This window comes from Bactrocera dorsalis, chromosome 3, assembly GCF_023373825.1.
Source record: "Bactrocera dorsalis isolate Fly_Bdor chromosome 3, ASM2337382v1, whole genome shotgun sequence".
In the NCBI taxonomy this organism is placed as follows: Eukaryota; Metazoa; Arthropoda; class Insecta; order Diptera; family Tephritidae; genus Bactrocera; species Bactrocera dorsalis.
Genome location: NC_064305.1, coordinates 81,507,142 through 81,529,163, shown reverse-complemented (window position 1 = coordinate 81,529,163; position 22,022 = coordinate 81,507,142). Strand labels below are relative to the sequence as shown.

At 34.2% G+C, this 22,022-nt stretch overlaps 1 protein-coding gene across 5 annotated transcripts in view; it reads right to left on the bottom strand.

Moving 5' to 3' along the window:
- The window catches only part of LOC105230017 (protein windpipe), a 70,514-nt gene that overhangs the window by 34,745 nt on the left and 13,747 nt on the right, over positions 1-22,022 (bottom strand). For 4 of the 5 annotated variants that reach the window (XM_011210584.4, XM_011210583.4, XM_049450748.1 and 1 more), the window contains one exon: positions 10,293-10,357. The exons of the other annotated variant lie outside the window; for it this stretch is intronic. The gene's annotated coding sequence lies outside the window, so the exon portion shown is untranslated. The remainder of the gene's footprint in view (positions 1-10,292; positions 10,358-22,022) is intronic. 5 annotated transcript variants of the gene reach the window in all.

Genomic DNA, 22,022 nt, shown 5'->3' with positions numbered 1-22,022 from the left:
AAATTAATAAGCAAGAAGGAAATTATTAATAATAGCAGTTATTATAATAGTTTGTTGAGCTGGATAAACAAACTGCAAAAATAAGCGGTATTATTTAAAGCATTAGTAATACATAAATATGAGAGTGAGGACAAATGAGTTAAATATAAATATTTTTGGTAATGTGATGTGCCAAAAATATAAAGAGATGGAATAAAAACACTAAAAAAAACGAAAATAAGTTTTTTATTGCTTACGAAAAATTTTCAGCTTCCGCTGTCAGATATAACCATTTTATAACCGAAACTCAAATTTTGTTTCAATATGAGTGGTTGCTTCATATCGTTTTTCCTTTGCCTCTAAACTGTTGAAAAGTGTTTTACGTATTTTTTGTCGAAGTCAAGTATATACTGTAGATATCTATGCATTTCGCTTACTTTCTAATGCTAAAAGACAAGCAAAGTCATTGATAATTACACCTAGAACCGCCGCTTTGAATAAGGTGCTATATAGTCGTATTTAAGAAATGCACGCGTATACACGTCACTGTGCTATTAGTTTTTCAGCAGCTCAATGCTAATTGACTACAACAGATCAATTAGCACCGCAATGAAGGTCTACCTAAATATCAGGCACCGGCAACTATAAATGTCGGGTAAAGTCATAAAGTTTGTGACGTTTAAATTACATCAGCGTAGACTGTGAGCGCTCATGTGATGTAGATCGATTAGCTGTTATAGAAAAAGTGTTTTAAAAATGTGAAAAAAATATTTGCATATATTATGTTATATTACTTAAAAAAACAATTTAAATTTTTACAAGCTTTTTTGCACAAATATTTTTTATGATTATTATATAATTAACAGTCAACCAACTAAACGTGCTAATTAATTTGCGCAAAAGCCATAAGAAAATATATATTTTGCTCAAACAAAATGGCTAATAATAAACTCGCATAGTGCAAAAACAAAAAATTCATTCAAAGAAAGCTGTCAAAACACATATATATACATATAAACTAATATAGAGTATAAGCACATAAATAAAGGCCTGTCTTCTTACAATAAATTGCCACACTAAACACTTTTGTCAGCCTAAATGAAATTGAATATGTTGTTTCAAACACTTAATGTTGACAGTGCGACACAAAGTGGCATGTTCCGTGATAAATAGTTCACTGAGCTAATCAACAGTTTTGTCCGAAGCATGCATGTAAAAGATATTGAAAAATTTGTCGCTAAGAAAATAAGAAAAAAAATAAAATAAATATGAGGTATTTGTGTCTGACAATGCTGTTGCCAAATGCCACGAAATACCTACAAATATATTATTATTTTTTTTTTAGCAGTAAAAATAATTAAGTGACAATACCACGCGTGGGTGTGCGTCTAAATGCAGGAAACTGACCACACAAAATATTGCTGACGTGCGTGAGTGATGCCATAATCAGCGATTAGAAGCGTGTCCTTCACTGCCATCAAAAAATGTATTTATTTGACAGTTTTTCTCACAATAAAATATATGAAATAAATATATATTTTTTTAGCGAATTTTTGTGCGAAAATATCAGCTGATTTCAGGAAATGTCGGCCGCAAGGGTGTTTACGATTTCCTGTGCCAATTTTGTTTTCGTTTTTGCGCTTTGCTGCTTCAGTTAATTATAGAAATAGCAGCTTGTTCATTTAATTCATGTATTAACTGCTTATAATAAACATATATACATACTTATTACTAACGTACTCATACTATATATAATCAGTACACTTGTATCATGCTCATTCAGTACTAATCTGTAAAATGCTTGAGTAACATTGCTTGAGTAACAAATAAAGTATTTACTACAAGTTTAAGCGACCTTGTCGATAATGCTACTTATTTATGGAGGCAATTGTGAAATATTTGTTTTTCAAAAAATGTAATTTACATTTAAAAAGAAAAATAAATTGAAAGATGACTTATTCGGTTTCCCATACTAACACATATCGTCCCCTTAAATGCAAAACAACATACATATGTAATTTTTAGCTTCCGCTGTCAGATATAACCATTTTATAACCAATAGATAACAATTTTATAACCAAAACTCAAATTTTGTTTCAATATGAGTGGTTTTTTATATGGTTTTTCCTCCGCCTGTAAGCTTATGAAAACTGATGTTACGTTATTTTGCATTTTAAGTGACGATGCAGTATAGATTTTTATAAAATTTATATTTTTAAAATAGAGTGAATTTTTTGTGAAATAGTACTGGTAATTCACACAGTAAGGGAAATTTTAAAAAAGCACTGCTTTATAATGAAAAATCAGTATTATGCTAAGCATTTCAATTTAATTGATTGACTAATCGGATTTTGTTTCGATATTCGCAATTAATGCATAATGCAAAGGTCGCTTGGTCGCTTATACAGAAATTGCATGGAAAATGATTTACTGAGAAACAATAATAATTTTAAATGAACAGACTGGCTAAAATAAGAATGAAAATATAATAATTATTTAAAAAATGTGGAGGAAAAATGCACAAGGGTTAAAGTTAGGGACAAAAAATCTATAAAATATCTCGTATACATATGCATATAAATATATATATTATACGTTGTAAGTACTGTAAATATAAAATATATGTACATATATTGTATATATGTGTATATATACGATTCAATTAAAAAATATATCACTCAGCTTATAATTTTTCATTGCTCAATAATACAGCTCAGTAGCAATTTTCATATCAATGAACTAGATCTATTACAAAACAAATATTTTTTCTAGCAGCGGTCTAAATGTGTATGTAATTAGGTACATGTCTGATTTGAATGCAAAAGCGTGGCAATCATTTTGACGGACGCTTGACCAAGAACATTTTCAGTTGTTGTATACAATAAATAAATGCTATCAAACAATCAAATCAATTACCCACACAGATTAATCTGTTTTAGACGCATGCCTCAAAACATATACCTACACACATACGTAAATGGTAGTCAGTTGTGATCAAGTAACCTAGTGTAAGTAACAAGTGCAACCGCTAATTCTAAACAGGCTAAACCATATTCATATGTATTTCCCAGTAGGAAATCGTCAATCAATTAATCTCAATTGTTACATAATGAAAATACACTAAATTGGTTTGAATTTAGTCAACATGAAATATTTGTGACAAAAAAATTCTCCGAAAAGGTTGAACCCCTGACTTGAAATGACATTTTACACCATCTTCTTAGATATATTTGTCAGTTAATGATAAAAGAACTTCAAGTTTGAATTATAAGTATGTATAATAATTTTTTTTTGTTTGTTGAATTTAATATAATTTAAGAAATATTAAGGAAAATCTTCCTCACAGCCAAACACCTATTTCTGTTAGGTCCTCTTGGAGATAGATTATGGAATCAAGGGAACCCAAATGTTTTCAACACGAATCACAGATTATTAAGGGCATTATACTACTATGAGTACAAACAGAATGATTTTGTTCATAATTTTTCTATTCTTAATTTATTCTTCAAAATCTATGTTGTCCCCTCAATGTAATCCCTCTTAGGATATACTTGTGCCTACGTTTTACAATCCAGTAGTTGTTAAAGTCAATTTCTAGTTTCACAGATGTTAAAGCATTGCTTTTTCGAAAAAAATAAGTAGTTTTGGATCCAAACTTTTCTTAGACCTAAATAATTTTTCAAATGGCTTTCACTGATTCATCCGATATTTGAACGATGCCAGTTAGATCTCTGATTGTTAATAGCCGATTCGTCTCTTCAAAAAACATTCAATACCCAAAAAGAAAGCCTTATTTTTCACTTTCAGGTATGTAAACGCGTTTTTTTGAAGCAACAAGCGCAGTGTCGGCACGCTCTCTCCCCCAATTTAGAAAATTATAATGATGATCTTCGAAAGTCTTTGTTCTTTTCTAGTTTTTGGGGTAAAACTTTATCCTAGAAGAACTCAAGAAAACTACAAAACCGACCTTATGAAAGGAATTACAGTTACAAGACGAAAAAGTTTCATTATATGCTTTCGAAGCATAACAGGAATTTCTACCGCTTACTTTTATATAATGAACTTTGTGATGTTACAATAGATTATTTCATCCACTTCTTCATATTGTATATAAAATGATGAATGTGGAGCAAGTTTATTAATTCTATTTCATTGAGAACTTGAACTGAAACTACATGGAATTGTAATAAAAACCAAATCCACATGATGTCCATCAAATAACTTTACAATTTTATAGTTATAACTTACTTTTGTTTTCATTAAACATAGCTGGGAATTCAAGTTAAAATTTGGACTTCCATTTCCTATCGGGTGTATGCAACAACACGTGCATTATATTAACCGCCAGACGCTGAGCTTTATTTGCTTAGAGTGTATTTGAGAATTACTGTTGTTACAACCACGAATGAACGACAATATACTCGTCACAAACATACCAACAAACACTTATGTTTGTAATTTGAAAGTTTCCGATGCCAGCGGTGACTTTACGACCTTGAACTAGACACAATTCAAAATTAGAAAACAGAAATAAAAATAAATTAAGAATAGAAATGATACAATAAAAATATAAATATTACAGACAAATTCAACCACAAACGGATCAGCTCAGTGACATTGCTGACAGCTTAGTTAGCGCGTAATTGCAGCGACTGCCAGACAGCAGAAGAGTAGAGACGGCCGGGGGACGGAGGCATCAAGCAGGCTGCTGGCGGGAAATGATGATTGAATTGCGGCGTCTGCGCGGGCGGATGTGCCGAGACAAAACGGAACTGATCTGCTGCGCAAATGAAGCGCAACGCTGCAATCACAGCCAGCTCGTTCGCGCGGCGAGAAAGTGTTGAAATGCTGCGCCTGATGATGATGATGCCGGCAAACGCCGACGCCACATTACACAAAACCGGAAATGTGCACAAATGCGCATATGTATGCGTGTGTCTGTGTGCTCGCACAGCTATTTCATTAGCGTTTGCGAAAAAATAAAATTGCCAAAGCGACTAAGCCGAGAAAAAAACAAAAAATAAAACGCTTGGCTTGACACAACAGACGACGGGCATTTATAAGCTGCGTTGCCCGCTTTTACTCGCAATTGAGTCAGAAGTTCATTTTTGCAAATATTTTCCAATTGTCATTGCTATGCACTTATGCCCCTAGGCGAATGCCAAGCCATGTCACTGAAGCGGCAGCATGAACACACAAACAAACGTCAGCGCTAGACAGACAATGTTGATTGCCCTCAGCCGTGATGTGCGCTGCAACAACTGTGCAATTTTTGTGTTGCAATAATTGTGGCGGTGCACGAAAAAAATGTATATATAAAATGACAGGGGCAAGTAAAGCCTAAAAAACGATTGCGCATATTTATGCTGGCGCATTTTGATGTATGCAAAGTAGACACGGCAGTCTATTGATAGGCAGACATGCCTACACGCAACCAGGGAATTGTGTGACGGACATTGCGTAGCGCTTTATGCTGCACAACAAACAATGGACAGGAGGCGAGGCCTGTACGCCAGCCGAGGCAGTAGTATGAGACCAGTTGTTGCAGCAATCGAAATAAGGTGCAATGGGTTTACTATGCTAGATAGTTGGGTATATTTTACATTAGGGTGGGTCAATTAAAAAAGTCTCTCGAGATAATAATCAGCACAACGACCTGCGGTAAGCGGAATATTGACAAAACTGAGTCATTTTTAAAAGAAAATTTTGAATTTTCCACAAAAATTTTGGAAATTTTTGGCCTTCCAAAGTTCGATTTTTGAAAGCTTTCATTTCTGCACAACTTCATTACTTGCAAAAAAAAATAGTTTTTAGCCCACGAAAATTCTCAATCAAAATATTGGAAAATGCCATTAAAATCACCAAAATTTTTGTTATTGCGTCAAATCGTAACCCTTAACGAAATAAAAATAAAATATTCTAAATGAAATGAACTTTCAAAAGAAAAGATTGATCCATCCTAATACAAGTAGTTATAAAAACTGCCTCACTGCTTCTTGCATATTAGCCATATGCGCTCGGACAGTAATTACTGCCAGGCAGTTGCATGCAAAATTATAAGTTGTATGCCACTACTTCCAATGAACTCAAGCGCTTTTACATCAATATTATATAAAATTGGCATTTTTTTACATTCAAACATATAAATATAGCAACGACAACAACACAAGGCACACGCCTTTAGCTTGGATAAACAGTGCGTGCTGCAACTTCAACTTCAACATCAGCAACTCAATGCTAATTATTGGCTTGAAGTACAACAAAAATACTAAGTATGCAGCTCAGCACTGTATGTTTACAGGAAAGAAAACAACAACAAAGACTTTTTAAGAGCAAAACAAGTCTACTGTCTACGTGTCAATGACAGATGACTAAAGAATTATAAAATGAGCTGATGATTACCTCAACAATATGGTGTTGTGAAGTAAGAAGCGAGCTGAAAATAATTAGTTTTGATATCAGCACAATATTACTCCATTACCAATATGGATGAAATTATGGATTTTTTATTGAAATACGCTTCAAAACATTAAATTTTCGTATAGTCACTTCAAACTCCAAGACTTCAAGCTACACATATTGATTTTAATGCACTATTCAGAGATGCTCAGGGATTAACATAATCGGTGGGGTGAGGGTCTTGAGCCTCTAGGAGATAAATAAAATTCATTGCGGTTGCTATGAAAACCGTTAGGTATTCTTTACCAAATCAGTTGAGTTCCAGCAGAACCAAAAGCGAGAAAGGCGAAATAAATATTTCTTATAAGGCACTTGATCTATATACTATACATCTTGTTGAACCAAAGCCAATTAAACGAATCTCTGAGAATAGTTAGTTCTAACTTGGGTTGGCGAATGCTCATCGATACTTGAACCTCAAAATTAGCGCAGTAAAGTTAGCTGGTTAGGTAGGGTTATACTGGCTGGCTGTAACGATTTATGTATGTATATAGGTCTCCTTGTCATTTTTGAAGCCAGATGGAGATTTAGTTTAGTTCGAGTTGAAGTATTCGTCATACAGGACGCTTTTTGCGAAGTTTAAAAGTGACTCGATATTCTATTTTGATACGTCATCTAGCCCCTTGAACTGTGAAACTTCGAAGTTCTTAGATATTTAAGATGAAATCAATGCCGGGTAGAATCAGAGAAGGTATCCCAGCGACACTCTAAAACCTATTTCCCTGCACTTTCGGCATCTGTCATCGTGACTAATACCCATCCAGCTTGCTTGTGATACCAGTAAGCTTTGAGCTGTCATTAGACCAACAACTGCTCGCAGTCTTTTCTAGACTGTGGGAGCAAAAAGCTCCAAAACGGAAGCGAGCGAACTATTATTCTGCCACACGAACTGATACAGCATAGTCTTCGTAAACTTCACAAATATCATTGGTGACTCGCGTGACATTCTTCCATTTTTTATACAAAAATTTCAAAATATAGCGATTTTCTTCATTATTTTCACTCATTTTTGAACAACTGTAACTTTTTTTTTAACTTCCTTGAATTTAATGTTTTTTTTGGTTAAATGAAGCATAAAATCTCAGCTTTTACTATATGGTATGGTAATTGGTAGCACTGGAGGCACTAGCACTATATGGTATGGTAATTGGTACGACTGCAACAACATCTATTGACAAAATACGAAAAGACTTTTTCGGCTACCCAATATATCACCTTGATATGTCTGTCACCACTTTCGGAAATTGCATTGCCTTTCATTTTCAGCGCCTGCGCCTTTTTTGTACTGATTCGGAAGCTAGGCGACATTCTCATCAGCTGATTCGTTTCCCTCAATGCCCTTGAGACCGGGAGCCCAGTATACAATATGCCAACGCATTATGCATCTAAGAGTAATTACCGTTTTTCCTTTCAATTTTAGTTTTCTTCATTTTTGAAACCACCATCCATTTCCAACAATCTACCAGCATTACGAACAATGAAAGTGATTTTACATTTATGTAGGTACTTATGCCCATCGTTTATCATGCCACCTAATGGACTACCATTCAGTATGTAAATAACGAACGCCCAACATGCTTGCTGGCCTACATTAGCCCACTTGGTTAAAATGCGAGTGCCACCAGCATTCAGTGTAAAATTCTTCAATTTCAATGCATGGATACAACACCAACTAAGTGCTGCCAATTGTAATTTGCCCTCAAGGCGAAACTTTAAGTAGTCGACGCCGTTGTGTCTTGCCGCACATGTTGCCCAAAAGTGAGGAGGTCCAAGCGATCAACTCGTGAACACGTGCGCGCCAAACGAACAGAAAGTCATCGCCTATACCCCACTACAGCTATATGTGCGTGTACACGAGTATAAATCGAGCTCTTTTGCTGCAAAAACAACAGGCGGTGGGAAGACATGCAACAGGCAGCCGCGGGCGAAGTGTCAAAAGTGCCGACAAAAGTGGAAAATCGTGCAATCACTGCTGCAAATGCAATCGAAATGGAAAAGTAACAGTGAAGTGTCAGTTTGTTGGCGTACAATGGCAACGCTGGTAGAGTGTGCGGGCGAAAACAGTTAGCAAGTGATAGCTAAAAGTGCCGGTAACAGTTAAAGAGCCAAATGTACTTGCACGTACAGCCCGTACTGTTCGAGTCACTTGACAATTTATCGGGCAATCTGCAGATGCACACACAAACAGCAAATTAGATACATTTATATATGTATGTATATAAGTGGTAAGCGAAGGTGTGCTTACACTCTGGTACGTTCAAAACGCCCAACGAATGGGCTAACAAAACAGCAACAAAACAAACAATCAAAACAGCTGCATTGAAACGAATGCGGCAATTGCACCGGCGGGATTACAGGCGACTGATAAGCGCTCCAGCAGTTAGCCGATATCGATAGACAAAAGTCAGGTTTTTGCGCCAAGTGCAGCAACATTGTTGCTCACCTGCAACAGCGCGCCACACGGCTCGATCGGCTCGTTGGTGTCTGCCAATGCCACTTGACTGCTGCAGCTCGCCGCCTGTTGCAAATGGCAATGTCAGCCTTGACAGCTGCGCTACCTTGCAGAGCTGCAAAACAGATTGCCGATTTTATTGATCGGCGCAACTTATCTCTGAGATACTTTTACCAATTGCGGTTAGACAGCACGACGGCTGCGTTGGATAGCTTGTATGGACCATACCACCAGCCAGTAACAACAACAAGTGATGTCTGTCTGTGTGTGTGCGTGTCGCTAAAGCGCAATTCAGCGATCGTTTGTCGATTCAAATCGATCGAGTTATGAATGTCCAAAAGCGCCGGCCGGCTTACAGAAACACATTGGCGTAAGCGGCGATAAAAAAGCGCCAACTAGTTGTTTTGACGTTTCATTGTTGGCGGTTTGTGTTATTTCTTATTTCTCACTTGTCTCAGCAGCTGCAGCTATGTATTCAACTGCCTAGCTGCTTATGTGCTGCTATCATTGTCGCTGTCAGTGGCGGCGGTGACTTGACTTTGCTTGTTGACTGTCGAGTGTCGTTGTTGGTTGAGGCATTGCGTCCCGCTGATGACTTACGTTGCTGTCTCACGGATTGATGTTTTTGCGCAGCTTCTGAACTGGTTTGGCGATTTACTCACAATTGTGTGTCTGAATGTAAATATATACATACATACTATACATTTTCTCACACACGCATGTCTTTCTTTGTGCGATTTTCATATCGCCTGATCTAGCCTAATGAAGATCGTGACTAAATTGGTGCTCTTGAAATTGACATTAAAGTAATGGCGTTAAACTCACTCGTATTGCTTTTCTTTGTTAAAATTATACACGGTTAAGCGATTATAGGTTTATGTACGAAATAACTGTGCTTTCTAATATGTTATTTTATTTGGCGGGACTATTTACATCTTAGAGTTGGAAATGTGAAGACTAACAGAATTACACTGAGATTTAAAAAAATTACGTTTTGTGGGGTTAAAGTACTTTCAATTTGAATTTTAGATAGAATAAAAAAAGTTTGCACTATTTTTCGGCATTTTTGAAAAATTTCACATTTAAATATATATTTACAGTTGTGCTATAAACATGATCTTGAAAAAATTTATGAAATAAGTCCGTCAAGTTTAGGGAGACATGTGTGTTCAAGGAACTATTAAACGACGAAAGGAATATGAATCCTACGACTGCCATATAAATTACGTAGATTTAGATTTTATAATAGTAATAAGTTATAAAATTTAGCAATAAAGATTTGCATGAGAGAATAAAGAAAGTGCAATATGATAATAAGTTAAAGTTACCTGAAATAATTACTGGGTGATTGAATTATTATATAGGAGTTTTTATGACACTAATTTAATATTTGTCTATTTACCTTTTTAATGATGAAAAGTCCGAGACGAATTCAGATGATAAAAACAGCCGTCAGCTAATCAAGTTCTATAATGAAAAACAAGGAAAAAAGTTTCACTAACAGGTAAAATATAAGTATAAAGTATATTTTTAATTTAAAAAAACAGCCTTTTTTTAATTTTTTCTCATATAAAAAATGAAACATTTTATCAGAATTTTTTTATTGTTACAAACATAACAACGAAATTTTGAAATTTTTGAAAAAAAATATTTTAAATTCAGTCATTGCAACGCCTTTTACGTTGACCCCTCGGAAAAAATATGCGCCCGCAGGATCATCTAAAGTAAAAAATACATGTTTTAGTTGAAACCTTAACATAGAACTTGGACGAAGGAAAAAAACTAAATATCGGATTTTTGGCAGACATTTTTACAAAAGAAATAAAAATTTCAGTGAAAATTTCGCGACATTTATTTTTCCCTTAAGAATTGTATCTCGAGGAACTGGTTGTCGAAGATTGGTTGAGTAGTTCTCGAGAAATTTTGCTAACTGACTTCAAAAATACAGTTTAAAGCCCGTTTAAAAACGGCGCACTTAGCCTAAGTAGCCTCGAGCGCACAAGTTCTCAAGGCTGTATCTCCGAAACTATTACTTGGATCAATTCAAATGAAAATTTAGTACAATATTCTAGAGGTGTTGAAGAATTGAATAGGTCAATAAAAAATTTTGGACACCCATACACCCATGTAACCCCTCAAGAATACATACCATATGTATTTCTTCGAAATGGCTGGAGCGATCGGTTTGAAATTTTCACAAGGCTTTCTCATTAAGATTTTTGACAATAATTTCGATTTTTAAAGCCATGTTGAAGTGTAAATTTTGCATCGAAAACGACCGTTTTTAGGAACAAAAAAAATCATATAAACGCGTTTTTTCTGACTTGCACGTGTTACATCTCCTTAATCGGAGAAAATGCATAGTACCATTCTCTTGATAATTGATATTTCTAATCAAGTAAAGAAAAATCAATTAACCATGAGCCAATTACGAGTAAACTTTAAGACGGGTCAAAAACAAATTAAATTTTTTTTCGCTTCATACTCTGAAAAACAGGTTCTTAAACATATCTAAGAAAGTCTCTTTTGGTATGAGCTCCTTATTGTAACGGGCGGGTTCTCATAGTTTATAGAGCATTAAATTTTTTAAGGAGTTGGAACAGAGATATGCATTATTTAATGATTAGGAAAAGATAAAAAAACTGAAAGGCGAGGACCTTAGAATTACAATTAAGCGCGTGTACTTGGAGAGGCTTCTTTTTTTCTTTGTCTAAGAACATAGTTTTCAGAGTACCATGCAAAAAAATAATAAAAATATATTCCATTTTTTCCCACCCCAATATACATACATATAACATATGTACATATCAGTTAAATATCATAAAAATAAGCATGAATTGCATTTCACATACTTCGCCGATAGCGTGTCAATAAAACGTACAAATTTTACCTAGAAAAGTCTAATAAAGGAATGACTTTAAGGAAATCGGCCTGAGCTGTCATACATAGTATTGCATAAAAGGTGTATGTATGATACATATGTATGTGCTATACAATTTACAAACACTACATTTAGCTTATTTGGCATATACAAGTGTTATTCATTGACTAAAATTATCAAATAATAAAAAATTTTATTTTTTATAACTTAATTTGTATGCATAAGGAGGCGCAATTGCGAAACTTAGTTCGCTGGGAGCACGTATGTGTTGTTGTTGGTGAGTAAAGGTGCATTTCTATGAACCTATATATGCATTAAGTGAAAGCCAATTCTTTTCTAGCGAAGCAATTAAAGAGAATATAAAAATGTGCACTGTGTACTGGGAAACACATAACAACCCACCAAGGCGGGCAGGAATTTACGAAGCTATGCATAAAAACATGGAATAATTATGCGTGAGTACAGGTAAAGGCACGTGATTGCATTTAAATACATGGAAATTAATATTTCATATGAATTCTGGGTATGCAGTGCAGACAGAAGAGGAAAAAGTGGATGTAAATGTGTTTAATAAGGCAAAACAATAATATTCTAATGCAATTGCTGTAATATAAGTCATGCTAGGCTTGAGGAAAGCACACAAATATCTACCATAGATGTGAAATGTAGAAGTCAAAATGTTAAAGAAAATTCAGAAAATTAGAATAATATTTTTCTTCATACTTTAATAGGCTTTAGCCTATTTTCAAATGTAAATCGATAGTTTTCTATTTTCAACATTCTAATATGTAATCGCTCAGTTGAATCAGCTCCCTCAGCTTACGAGTATCTTTAAACTCGTTATTCTCAAAACTACATTTTACAAATTTGCTTGAGTGACTACTCGGAGACACTGTGAATTTTTTGCCAGTTATTCACAGAATGACCTACCTGTTCTTTATATGAAAGAAAATATAATTTTGGCTATCTAAAAATTGTCAGTATTTTAAAAGAAATTCAATTCAATTCATTTTTTTTAAACGCCGCCATTTTGTCGGTATTTATTATTTTCATTTTCATTTTCATTTTCATTTTATTTTTTATTGCTTTTTCTATAGTACTGATGACTGTGGGAAAAATGTTCGTGAATATCGCTGATGTAAAACTTTAATGCACACATGTGAGTGAATTTGCATGCAAAGAATTGCAGAAATAATTGAATTAAAACAAAAATATGCCAATGGAATGAAACAATGATTCGCTATGATCACTTACATTGCTATGTGTGGCACATATGTACGTATACATGTGTGTGTGTGCGGTTTTCGCGCTTTGCTCGTAATTTGTCTGCCGCATTTTTAGCACACACATACAGGTGTGTATGTGTATGGCTACAGCCAGCACGTAAATGCTTTGCGTAATTGTGGCGTGAAAACGCAGTTAATGTTGCAACTCAATAAAAGAGAAATAAAAACCGAGAAATAAGAAAACACAACCGCAACTAAAACGCAATACATTTATACCGCACATGTTGGATAAACGATAAAATTTTATTATGAATTTTACGTAAAGAAAAACAAAATTTTTTTAGAGTATTAGCTAGTGCAATTGACGAGATTTTGGACGTAAGAAGATCACACTGGCTAAAGTTACTCAGGATAACTGAATAATGATACAACTAAGGAAATTACTGAGGAAACTAAGCGATCACCCGTCTTGAGGCAGATCATTCATTACTGGATAATATTCAACCGAATAGACTACCTCCAGGACACAGTGAAGAAAATATACGAGTATCAGTCGTAGCTGAGAGTGTGAGACCGTGGAGAGCCGATTCGGCGCCGGTCGCAGCAACTCGGACTGACGTATGGAACGAGATCTGAAATTGAAAGCGTACAAAATGCAGCTTACGCAAGAACTGAAGCCGCTTGACCTTCCCTTCGCTTCGCTCTATGGGTTTTTGAAAAGTTCCAAGAAGATCCGACGTTTTCGAGCCAAATTTTGTTCAGCGATGAGGACCATTTCTGGCTCAATGGGTATGTAAACAAGCAAAATTGTCGCATTTGGGACGAAGAGCAACCTGAAGAGATTCAAGAGCTGCCAATTCATCCAGAAAAAAAAACAATTTGGTGTGGTTTTGTGGCCGGTGGAATTATCTGCCCATATTTCTTCAAAAAAGATGTCGGTGGGAACGTAACCGTCAATGACGACCGTTGTCGCACCGTTCCCACGACAGTCGGGTCTACGTAACCGGAACGGACCCGGATTTTTATCCGGCCAAGGACTGTCAACTCGGCAGAACTCTGCCGCTACAACAACAACAACCATTGTCGCACCGTGATAGCCGACTATATTATGCCTGAAATTAAAGCTCAAGATCTCGAAAACATTTGGTTTCAAGAAGACGGCGATACTTTACAATTCGCATTAATCAATGCATTTATTGAAAAAACAACTCGGTGAATTTCAATTTTTTCAATAATTTAAGCATTAGAGATGTACCACAAAGACGACTCACGATTTAGACCTCAAACCCAGTTAGTCTTTCTTTTGTATATATTACTGAACTAGTTGCAATGTAATAATAATAAAAAAAGTCTTAGTTCAACTCAAGTCAAATCCATGAGTTATCTGACTATATAGATACTTTTCAGACTATTATATTTCAAGCAACTTTTTATACAAAATTTATATAATTTTTTAATAAATGTTTTACCTCGCTTTTGCACATGCAATAATTACACTTTTATTACGTGTGTTGCTGCTGCTGTATGCTAGCAGCCATTGTGGGTCAATTAAAGCACATCTTCGTTACGCGCATGCGCAAATGCTTGGCGTAAACGCATTAAACGCAACGAATAGGCAAGCGCAAGTATTTTGCAATCATCACTTTGCTGAAATATAGTGTATATGAATATATTTACAATAATATATATATATACACAAGTTAATACCGCACAACAAATATGACTGAGCATAAAAACTGAAGAGTAATAGAGTAATCGCATAAAACCTTGCGCATACACGCATATGGAATTAAAAAAAAGTTTTTTAAAGCACAATTGAGAAGTCTGCAAAGAAATGGACTGAAATGGCAATTCATGCGTCGTTGGCAATTCTAGCTGCCGCTATGTCTCTATAAAACATACATATATGAATGTATTTCGCGCGCCAAGTTGCTAAGTTAGCGTTTAAATTGTCTAATCAGCGTTTGCGCGCTTTTCCACCAATTCAGTCATTTTGGCACATGTCACTTTCTTGTCGTTGTTGTTGCTGTTATGTTAAAGCTTTATTAGCAACTCTGCAACATCAGCGCGTGGTGAAGACTGTTCGTCTTTGATGCCGGCACCGTTGAGGTCAACACACTCACGTTGGCTGCCAAGTCAAACGACACCGATTTCCTCCGGTAGTCCGTTGGCGGAGCCACGGTCTGCTGTCGTTAGTGTTTACTTCATTTTAAACGCTTGTTTTTACTACTTTCGGCAAAGAAAAATGATTTTTGTAATTGTGAAACGATTAAACGATTTCGTCAGCAATTGATGGATGGCAGCGTGTTGTGTTGTTGCTTTTCCTTTGTTAATTTTCCGTTTTTCCGCTGAAGTGCAAACGTCGTAACTTGATTTACTTAATTGCTGGCATTGCAGTTGTTGTTTACGCGCGTTTTTCGATTTTCTGTACTTATTTGTTTGTTGCGCTTGGATTTGCATGAGCGGCAAATAATTTTTTATAACTTGGTTTAACGGTTTTCATATATTTTTTTTCGTAAATTAAAAAAGCAAAAAAATTACTTTTTAAACCCCAAAAAATTTCAGTTTATCGTTGGGTATTTGAAATAACTACAGATATTTAAATGTGTATTTCATGGTATAAAATAAAATGTTGCTGGCATTTTGATGGTGCGCAATTAAAAATCCTTTAATGTTACCGATTTTAAAGACTCGCGAAAGTTATTTCTTTTCACTTTTTATCGTTGCACCGCGGCGTGACGTGCAATTATTGTAAAAATTTGGCAATAAATACTTGCAGTTGAATTAATTTGCTATTGTATAACCGTTTGCATTGGCGGGAAAATATATAGGGGAGTATTAAAATCAATCGTAGACTCACATTCCAGGCAATAAATCATTCGGCGCATTTAATTTCTCATGAGAAAAAGTAGTTTAAAAAAACAAAACATAGTTTCGTTTAGTAGTGGATTTCAACTCTGTACCAGTGGAGTTGACTAGATACCAAAAAATTACAACTGACAGCAAGAAGTTGTAGTTGAGGATTACTGTGTTTACTTAGAAAAAAATATTAATATAAAATAAAAAATATAATATTAATAGTTCATAAACTAATTTATATATAGCTTTAATGTATTTTAATCAGTTATTGTATAGAAATACAAATACATAGAAAAACCTGAAGAAAAATTTGTTGAGCTCATGAAGCATTATTTCGTAGGAAGTGACAGGCACATTAAAAGTCGTTTCCTAGAAATACATGTACATTTTAGTAAAGTTACTTTCTTTATCAGTTATTTGTGTTTTAATCCAGTATGCATAAAAAACGGTGTTGATAATCTTTAAAACCTCCTTAACAACCCCGGATAACGTAAGTTATGCCATCTGACATTAAAACCATTTCAACCACATTTTAAATAACAAGGAAACAAAAAATATCGCAGTTTACATTAGCCCAGAGTCAAAGTAATTTCAACCGCATTTCAGATTACAAAAAAAACTAAAAATATTTAGTAATTTTTTCCTAGATAACGTAGGTTATTCCAGCCCAAAGTTAATATTATTTTAACCGCATTTTAGATTTCAAAGAAAGAAAAAATATTTTAAATTTATTTAACAGAGAAACGAAAAATATGTAGTAATATTCCTTGAATTCATTTTGTAAAAAACAAAATGTTTCCTTATTTTAACGGAAAAAACTTTTTAAAATAAAAATTTATTTAACTGATCACTAAGACTTTTTCGGATGCGTGGCGCGTCCGGTTTACCCCCAACATTTTCGTTCAAAGCTGAAGTTAGTTTGAATAATTATTCAACTTTTCGTGAGTAATAACTGAATCTATTTGGATTTTTCTGCTATTCAATTATCTGTCAAATCTTCACTGTTTGTTGGTTGTTTCAAAATAGTTTAAGGTACTTTGATTTTATTTAATTGATTTTGTTTTGTGTTTATGCAAAATCCTATACATCTGTATATAAACATATATATATATGTATGTATATTTTTTAATTTTGTTCTTGAATTTTTTCTGTTTAATGTGGTTTTACTTCATATGCACGAATTGTTTTGCGGTTAGTATGTGGTTGGATAGGCATATCACTGGGTCAAGTATATGGAAGTTACAAATATTAATATTTATTTTATACTAGTACACGTGGGTCAAGGTGATTCCCTATCGTGCGACTTTTTCAACCTGCTTCTGGAGAAAATAGTTCGAGCTGCAGAACTCAACAGAGAAGGTACCATCTTCTGTAAGAGTGTACAACTGCTGGCGTATGCCGATGATATTGATATCATCGGCCTCAACACCCGCGCCGTTAGTTCTGCTTTCTCCAGACTGGACAAGGAAGCAAAAGAAATGGGTCTGGCAGTGAACGAGGGCAAGACGAAATATCTCCTGTCATCAAACAAACAGTCGTCGCACTCGCGACTTGGCACTCACGTCACTGTTGACAGTCATAACTTTGAAGTTGTAGATAATTTCGTCTATCTTGGAACCAGCGTAAACACCACCAACAACGTCAGCCTAGAAATCCAACGCAGGATAACTCTTGCCAACAGGTGCTACTTCGGACTAAGTAGGCAATTGAGAAGTAAAGTCCTCTCTCGACAAACAAAAACTAAACTCTATAAGTCACTCATAATTCCCGTCCTGCTATATGGTGCAGAGGCCTGGACGATGTCAACAACAGATGAGTCGACGTTGCGAGTTTTCGAGAGAAAAGTTCTGCGAAAGATTTATGGTCCTTTGCGCGTTGGCCACGGCGAATATCGCATTCGATGGAACGATGAGCTGTACGAGATATACGACGACATTGACATAGTTCAGCGAATTAAAAGACAGCGGCTACGCTGGCTAGGTCATGTTGTACGGATGGATGAAAACACTCCAGCTCTGAAAGTATTCGACGCAGTACCCGCCGCGGGAAGCAGAGGAAGAGGAAGACCTCCACTCCGTTGGAAGGACCAAGTGGAGAAGGACCTGGCCTCGCTTGGAATATCCAATTGGCGCCACGTAGCGAAAAGAAGAAACGACTGGCGCGCTGTTGTTGACTCGGCTATAATCGCATAAGCGGTGTCTACGCCAATTAACAACAACAACAACAACAACACGTGGGTCTACAAATACTATAAAATATATAAAATATGCTTATGGGTGGGAAAGCTTTATTGCGACAAATCCTGACTCGCTAGTTCAGATCTCAATCGTTTTTCTAAGCCGAAATATAAATCAGATATATACCAATTCACATGTTATATTGGCATGATAAAAACAAAAAATTTGCATTATTAATAGCAAACTCGTTTAATAAATTCTAAGCCAATGCCTTAACAAACTTAAACTTAATTAAGAGGGGTTTGCTATGATTCGCTGGATAGAGGTTTCTTTCGAATTGAGACAAATAGAATATTCGTTTCAGTTGACATAAGACTTATAAGTCCATAATAAAATAAAAATAAATAATTGAATAATCCACATTATTAATTATGAATTTATTTACTTAGCTACAAGTTAGACGCTTTAATTTTAGAACTACACAAATACAAACGCAGTTCGCAAAGCAAACACTCTAATCAATTTTCACGTGCTTCGGCTTTTAAGAAATGGCAACTGCTGACTTAATATGTACATATTTATACTAGTATGTAAGTATACTCGTATTAGTGTATGTTTTAGTTAGTTTCTTGTATTTTTAGTTTGTCAAGATAGAAACTACACAGCATAATTAATTATTATTTTTTCGTTATCTGCATTCGTTTATTGACGTAGGCGATTGATATTGCGGCAATGTCTTTGCGAATCGGAAATCTTTGAAACCTAGTCATAAGTACAGACATATGACTGGAGATATTCTATAAATGTAGTTGCATACAATATATTATATATTTTGGTATATAGATAGAGTAAATGAGTTCAATAAAATTTTTTATTTATAACTGATTGTGTTGAACAGCATAAAATATTAACTAAAAACCTAACTTTTAACTGTATTTGCAGAGAACAAATAGAAGGGTGTATAATATACGTATACTATTTTTTTTTCAAACACAAACAGTAATATTTTTTCTAAGCGACTCATGCATTCAAAAAAACTATACAAAATTATAGTTCACCAAGTATACACTTCAAAAATTTCATTACAAAAGCCCATAAAATCGAGTAAATTCAAGCATCTACAAGTTGAAGGCAGCTAATCCTAAATAAACTTGTCAAACTAAAACGTAAAAAAAGTCACAAAAACTGTAGCAAAGCTTCAAACAGAAGCAAACTAAATAGAAACACATAATAAACTAAAACAGAAACAAGAATATGAGGCAGATAGATAAAATATCAAAACAAAATAAATATTTAGCCAAAAGGGGAACAGAGAGCTGCTATCAAAATAGAGCGTCCACAGATATAGCACAATTTGTTACATATGAGGAGAGAAATATCTGTGCGCCCATGTACAGCATTATTTTTTTGTTTCGACGCCAGCATGTTGAACCACAACAGCAAAGCCATATCTATAATTAGAAAATGTTAGAGATGTTTTTTTTTTATTGTTAGCTATTTATATATGGACTTGTATTTATTTGCTAGGGTGATTGATTTATTTATCCGAAACGGATTAGGGTTAAAATGTTGAAAGATTTTTGAAAGATTGAAAAAATTTCTATAATGCGACAATTTTGAGTTTCGAATGGTAGTTTTTATAAATAATAGTTCTTCTACTAATTTTTATAAATAATAATTCTACCATATGTTTCAATATAGTCATCACTTTCGACTTTATGATCGGAAGAGTCGAATTTGACAAATTTACTAAAATTTATTTGGAAAAGAGGAACATATTCGATGTCAGTTTAAAGTCGGATGCATTCGGAGGAGTTAAGGGCTTTTTATATAATATTTAATTTTATAATATTTAAATTTAATTTTTAATCGATCCGATTTAGAATCGAACTGAAATTGCATATATGTAAATCTAAACTAAAACAAAAAATGTAACTTCGATGGTCCAAAGCTTTAACAGACACTGATCTGCTAGTTTTCATATCAGCTATACGCAATGGTGGATATAGGAAATTTTACAAAAGGCATGAGTCTTCAGAGTTTAGTATAAAATTTTCTCGAGGTAATTAATCTCTATGATTCAGAATTTTCTCTTAAGGGGTTTCATGGCCTTACGGATTAAAAAAACGATGTTTTTTATTACCTTTAGAATATTGTTGATTAAATTTTCAAGTTGATCCGAGTAATAGTTTCGGAGATACAGCCTTGAGAACTTGTGTGCTTGGCTAAGTGCGCTGTCTTTAAACGTGTTTTTCTCGAAACCGTGTTTTTGAAGTCGGTTACCAAGATTTCTCGAGAACTACTCAACCGATCTTCATTAAGTTTTGCACAGGTCTTTGAGACACAATTCTTATATTTCAGTTTTTAATGAGAACAAATTGTTTAAAAATAGCTGTTTTTATCCGAGGAAAACCATGTAATGCCTTAAGCTGAAATTGTGGTAGTTAAAGCAGATGCATGGAACTTGCCAAATCTGTTATCTCCGATTGTCTCGGTGGCATTTTGAAATATGAATACATATTTGCAGCCTAACCGGAAGCACCGTTCGAACAGCTGATTTCTTTGATAATTGCATTTTTTGTACTGTGGAATGTGAATATTTCTTCATTTGCAGGAAGCACTGCAGCTGACAGACAGATGATTTCTTTGCTGAGCGCATACAATGTAAACATTGTAAGAGTTTAACAAATTATTAATAAAACAAAAGTCATACTTCCACGTATAACCAACACAGATAAGATAAGCTTGAGTGGAAGCTAGGAAAAATAGAACGTTTGTTCCGAGTAAACTCTTCGGAAAATTACAAATTATTAGTAATAATGTAAATGCCTATGCACTTATGTCTATATATTTGCACCAGCTACGTAATTGATATTTTTCGCCAACTTACGTCAACTACAGGTGCTTCAATTTCCAAATAAATAACACATAACTAGAACACCACCGCAGATAACCGGTGTTATCAGTAGATAAGGAAGTTTTATCGCAATTTGTATATTTCGTAAAAGACTTAGTCTATTATCAGCTGCAACAAGCATTTCAATGCCACAAGGCGATAAAAGCGCACAAATTGGTGAAATATTTCGAAATTACGCCAGCGACCAACGGCATGCAATGCTCAGTGCCAAGCGCCAAAGTCAACGGCGACCACAGTATATAGCACACCGAAATAACACACCTTTATTTATTCTAATATTAAGTGCTTAAATACTTTTTGATGTGCAAACACACATACACATATACATGTATAATATGTACGTATCTATTTCAGTTATTTTAAGTGTACCTATAAGTCCATAGATATTTGGCAAAAGTGATTTATTTCGCACTAACGGACATGTCTGCTTAGTTGCCGGGTTCTATGGAATTTGTCTAGCTTCAGCACTTGTCATATGGTATTAACGCCGATTTTGGGTCAAAGGCATAATGATTGCTTTTATCACTTGGAAATATGTTACATATCTAGGTTTACTCATATTTTGGTGATAAGTGTTCTCTGATTGCATCACTTTTTAGGTGCAATTACGGTGTTGGGAGTATTTTTAGATACATGTACAAAATAAAATTAAAATTTCAAATACTTTTTAAGCGAAAAAATATTGTTTGAAAAATATGACAATATTATAAATGTGAGAAATGCATAAACATTTAGTTTAAAAATCAAGATTTTTTGAATTAATTTTTTTTTTTTTTTAATTTTATTTTTATTTTTTTTTTCAAACAATATTTTTTTGACTAAAAAATATTTTAAATTGAATATTAAATTGTCGTAGAGTCGCAAAGCTCAAAAAAGTTTAATTTTTTTAAATTTAATTTTTTTTAAATATATAAAAGTAAATATTTTTTTTTTTATTTTAAATTTAATAAAGCTTGATGATTTTATTTATTATTTAGTATAATATAATAAAAAAATATTTTTCAAATGTTAAAAAAAAAATTAAAGTTAAAAATTTAAAACTTTTCTAAACTTTGTGCCACCAGGACAAATT